Raw genomic sequence first — 6,000 nt, forward strand, 5'->3', positions numbered from 1 at the left:
ATAACAAATCTATAATAGCAATAGCAATCACTATTATACAGCATAGAAGGATAGCAGTGATACAGAATAAAATAGAACACATGAAAACATTTTAAAGTTTTTGTCAGTACAGGATGAAAAGCAGCTAGTTAGAAATATGTGTATTTGTTGGTTGGATGAACTCTGCTGTTGTTATTGATTGCTATGAAGGAGATGAAGATTTGTTCTGCCATTCCATTCGGAATAGGATGCTTATAAGCTTCCAATTTGTGGGGATTAAGAGGTTGTTATAGGCTTGTGCCCTCCTCCCTCCCTCCCTCCCTCCCTCCCTCCGTGTGTGTGTGTGTGTGTGTGTGTGTGTGTGTGTGATAAATATGCAAGGAGAGTAGACTGGGAACAGACTTCCAGAACAAACAGTGTAGCTGCTAATATCAGGTTCCCAAAGAGTAACTATACTCCAAGATGCTCCACCATCTTAGTCAATTCAGTATTATTTCCAACAGGTCCCGTCTCTGCACAAACTGCATGTACATGTTATGCATGTCTGACATGGCAGATGATAGGTGTAAGCACATGATTCAGGGTATACATGGGTTGGGTTTGCTCCATTTGGGCTTGCATGGTTGTATTTAAGTGTGTGTGGATGGTTTGCTTGCCTTTGCTCAGATCCTGCCAACTTATCTCTGTCCTAATCAAGCAGCATTTTCATGGTCTTTCAGTTTTCCATGCCATCTTTGCCCCAGGCAGGGCAGCCTTCACTATCACAGAGCACCATTAATAGTTCCTATAAAGCTCAGAAGAAAGCTGCAGTAGATAAGGAGCCCCACTGAGATAAGAGACATCAACCTTCCCTGGGCAAATAGGCAGCTTTTGTGGTGGTCTCCAGCTCTAGAGCCATCAAAACCTCAGGGCTGTGCTACAGATGCTGAAGAATCTCTAGGCCTTACCCCTTGGCTCCACCTCCAAATACACGCTGAGGTCCAGGCCTCACCCAGGTGCCATTAGATTTTTATTTCAAGAGTTGGCAAAAGGGATGGCCATGTATGAATTTTGAAAAAGAACATTCATCACCTAAAGAGAACAAAAGAGGAGAGTATCTGCATGAAATGTGCAGAAGCACATACATTTAGAAATTATGGTGATTTAAGCATTGAAACAAACTTCTCACCATAGTATGAAAGACTGTGGTCAGGTGATTGGCGCAGGGCCTGTTCAGTGCCCCACCGGACAAAGTTTAACCATTTATTTTATGGTTCTTTAGATCTTTGCTTTCAAATGGAGGACTGTCCTAGAAGAGGGCACAGGGCCTTCTTATCTGCAGCCGGCTGCAAGGAAAGGGCAGGTTGACAGGAAGCGTGTTTTTTGAACTTGTTCAGTCATTCCCCCCTTCCCGCCCCTTCCACAGTGTGCAGATGCCTGGAGGAGAGTCCCACTGAGCTGTGGCTGCTGTGCCAGCTAGCCCACCCTCTGAAAATGGCTGTCGGAGGATGGGGGCAGCAGGAACAGGGAAATCAGGGAGCAGGGCCAGAAGGCACTTCCCCTTCCACACAATATGAGCATGGAGGGGTCAATGACTGGATAAGCCTCATGTGTGAATCAGACTCAGACGAGCTGTGACCTCCCACAAGTGGATGGCAAACGAACCTGAAAAGGCCCAAGCAGAAAAAGACCGCCCCCCCCCCCCCACGGGGCACATTGGAAGGACAACCTGCAAGGCCAGGGACACACAGATGCCCTTCATAAACGTAGCTCAGTGGAAGGCAACCCTGGGATGTATTTCTTTTCCCTGCAGAGAAAACTGGAGCATATAAAGGGCATCTGGGATTTGTTAACTTGGTTCAGCACTGCAAACACATGGGTTGCATTAAGGCAACACTGCCTCTTCCCCACTCCCTTCTATTGCGCTAGGAAAAAAATACCTCTAACACGCCGTTCTGTTGCCACTTGGAAAACCTTCATGGCTCTGCAAATGTTTCCTTCTTTTCCAGCAGAAGGAAAGCAGTCCTATTTCTTGCATTTCATTCTTCTCTCTCAGCCTTACCTTCAAGTCAGGCCTCTGACTTGTGGGTCCTTCCGAGAATGTAGTAATCAGAGTCTAGATTTTAAGGAGCCCCTCAAGAGCATTGCCTTGATCCTGATTTCTCACTGCTGCTTCTTGTTCTGCCTAAAACACTGGCCCTTTTCAAGTTGTTCAGCAGTTGTTCATGGGGATTGGAAGCACTGTGGAGGCAAACTCTGCCTCTGACTTACACACATTCATTACAATGCCTACTGCAGATTCCTGGCAATGCCAATGGACATGCGGAAGTTGGGAGCAAAACTCTGCTTCGTACCAGAGATGGGCAAAACCTGTCAATTTCAGTTTCACTCAGCTTCTCATCTTTCCAGTCTAAAGTTTAGCTTTCCCCATTTTAACTTAAATTTTAAATTTACATTTTAAAAATGCACAAAAATCTGTATGGATGATGATGAATCTATTTAATTAATATTAATTAATAGCTGATGCTCTCTGTGGATATTACAACAGTACATAAAACAATACAATAAAATACTGTAAAAATACCATAAAATCTTATCAAACGAAACACAAACCATTTAAAATAGCTTGTGAATACATGAATAATTGTGCTTAATATACACATTTATTTTTGCAATCACTTTTCCTACTAAAAATAATTTCCTCTAATATACACCAGTTGATCCATGCTTTCATCACTGTGTATACTGTTGTATGCATGTTTTGACTGGAGAACTCCACTGCAAAATTTGGAGAAGCACGAACTCTGAAAGATAACTGTATTTCAGTGTACATTGCTTTGGAAGTGCAAAATTAGATAAGTTCACAATAAAGTGCAAACCAAATCAACTGCTCTGCCATTTCACTCCAAAGGAAGCCTGAAAAGGAATTCTACATCATGGCCATCACTATCCCCATAGAGGGATAAGTCTTCTCCTTGTTATATTTGATGGTGAGGGTGAGGTCCCATCTTCCCTTCTCAAAAATTGCTCAGATTTTGGGAATATTATTGAGGTTCTTCTTTTGGTGCCTCCATTTTTGGTCCTCAGGAAGGCAACTGGGGGAAAGACCATTCCTGTGGTCCCTTGATTGTGGAGTACTCAGAGAATTTAAGAAGAGACCTTCTGAATCAGTACCTAGCCCAGCATTGCATGTCCCACTGTGGTTGTGCAGAAATCTCTGGGGAACATGGAACAAGTACAACAGCTTTTGCTACTCCTGGCAAATGGTGCCGAGTGACTCAAATTCTGGAGCTACTATACCATTTCTCAGGGGCATTCTCTTGGCACTATTGTCTATTGCTAAAGCACTACCATTTCATTTGCCCATACTCAGGTCTTTCCTTTGCTATTCATCTATTTATTTCAATTTTGTATTGAGTGCTTTTTTTAATACTGTTTTACAGTGTCTATTTAATCAAAGTAGATCATGAATATATTTTGTTTACATTGAAAGATGTATGTTATGTGAACACATCTGTCAGGTTGTCTCTGACTTAGGGTGGCCCTATGAATGAAAGCCCTCCAAAATGTTCTGCCCATGACAGCCCCGTTCAGCCCTTCCCAAGTGCAAGGCCGTGGCTTCCTTTATGGATTCCATCCATCTCGTGTTTGGTCTTCCTTTTAGTCTTCTGTCTTCAACTTTCCCAGCATGATTGTCTTCTCCAGGGAGTCTTGCCTTCTTGTGATGTGTCTGAACTAGGACAGCCACAGTTTTGTCATTTTTACTTCTAGGGAAAGCTCTGGCTTGATTTGATCTAGAACTCATTCGTTTGTCTTTCTGTCAGTCCAGGGTATTTGCCAAGCTTTCCTCGGGCAACATATTTCGAATGCACGAATTTTCTTTCTGTCAGCTTTCTTCACTGAGCTGAGGTATGAAAAATTCACAATTTTGATTTCTTCATTATTAACAGTAAAGCTGTAAAATTCTTCTGTGGACATGATTCTTCTTTTCTTATTATTCAGCTGCAGTCCTGCTTTTGTGCTTCTCTCACTTTCATCAGGAGTTGTTTCAATTCAATACAGTAGTATTGTATAATCTGCATAGCCTAAACTAGAGATATTTCTTCTGCCAATTTTCACTCCTTCTGCTAATTCTAATCCAGCTTTCCTTATGATATGTTCTGTATTCTGGAAATAAAATGCGCCCTTGTCTGATGCTTTTGCCAATGGGAAACCATTCTGTTTCTCTGTATTCTATCCTAATTGTAGCTTCTTGATCATGATACAGGTTGTGCATCAAGACAATCAAGAGCTGAAGCACACCCATTCCTTTCAGGACCATCCACAGCTTCTCATGATCCATGAAGTCAAAGGCTTTAGTCTATAAATCATAGACTGATTTTGTTCCTGAAATTATTTAGTGCATTTCAGTAGCCAATGTATAATTGCAATATGATCTCTAGTCCCTTTTCCTTTTGGAATCCAGTTAGGATATCTAACATTTTTCATTCCATATATAGCCTTGCACTGCCTATGTTCTGTCTTGCCTCAGTATTAGAACTTCTTCTGAGTTTGTCATTTTTGAAGTAGAACACTTTGTGTTTGTCTGATTGGAAATGTTCCATTCCAGTCCATTATAGTTTGCTCACACCAGATACTGTGATGTTCATGCTTTCCATTTCTTACCTTGAAATTTTGCATTTCTCTTGATTCATACTTCTCACTTTCATGTGTCAATTGTTTCCTGCAGCATTAGACTTTTCCTTCAGCTTTGTGCCTGCTGGTCACTAAACTTCCTTTTGATTTTGGTCTAGTAGCATCATAAGCAGCAGTGCTACTTGTATTTGTCTTTTGCTCTTCCCCGTAGCTTGTAAAATGCCTTCCAACCTGAGGGTGTCACATCTTCTGGCACTATCTCTTGCTTCATTTTAGATTGTTTCATCATAGGGCTTTCAAGGTAAGAAAATTCACAAGTGATTCACCACATCCTTCCTCTGCGCAGTACCAGCCAGAGTTAGCTTGAGTGTTACTGCCATTGTCTATGTAGGATCTTCTGCCAGCTTTGCCTTCAACTACCATTTCTGCCCAGTAGAAAATGAAAGATGGGATAAAAATATACTAAGTAAGTAAATAATCACCCCTCCAACTCACTTGGATTTTTTGTATGGTATCCCATGACAAGTAATTTTTTCACAGGTGTCTTCATTTCAAGATATTTGTCTCTCTCTGTGTAGAATTACAAGATGATTATGATGGGCAGTGGAGAAGAGCTCAGTGGGAACTGTGTTAGCACTTAGACGTGTAGAATGAGTTTCCTGTTTCCACTTAGGACTGAAAGAGTTTCAGCTGAACTCTTGCTGAGCTAAACTAGACTTTGGGGGCCAGTAAAAGCCTGCCTCAAAGGAAAGGTGAGCTCTTAAATATTCCATTTTCAAAACCCAAGTCAGAAAAGCATTCCCAAATTCACTCCTCTGGTTCCCACCAGTCTTCCCCATGCCTTACAACCCTCCACACGAGCCTCAACTCCACCTTTCTTTTCCAGAGTTGGCAAATGATAGCTACATACTTGCATATGGAAGGTGCCCAGTTCGACCCTTCTCATCTAGGGATCAGTAAGGAATCCATTTGAGGGTCGGAGTCCCTCATATTGCCTGGGCTCAGCTCCCTGGACTTCAGTCTGCTTTGTCATGGCTGTGAGTTCGATTTCTTGGCAAACATGTCCAGTGTTTGCACAGTGCTCACCTGGAATCAAGTCACACACAAATGCAAGTAGCGCCCAAATGCAAGTAGCATCACACGTAGCAGTCTTTGCTTGTGCAACACTTAATGCATGAGTTCTTGTGGACTTCCTCTTAGCTCTGCTTGCTTTCTAACGCAGGGCTGAGCACAAGAGGAAATTCACAAATGCTAGAGGGACAGATTCCACAGTCACAACACTACTTTTGTCTCTAGATAAGGCTGGGAAAGGTTCTTATCGGAAACCAAGGAGAGTTAAGTCAATGTCAAAATACTGAGCCAGATGGACTTCATTCCTAAAGTAGTGAGAGTGGCATGTGGGGAGAG

Source organism: Varanus komodoensis, unplaced genomic scaffold (assembly GCF_004798865.1).
Source record: "Varanus komodoensis strain SLA01 unplaced genomic scaffold, ASM479886v1 scaffold45, whole genome shotgun sequence".
NCBI lineage: Eukaryota > Metazoa > Chordata > Lepidosauria > Squamata > Varanidae > Varanus > Varanus komodoensis.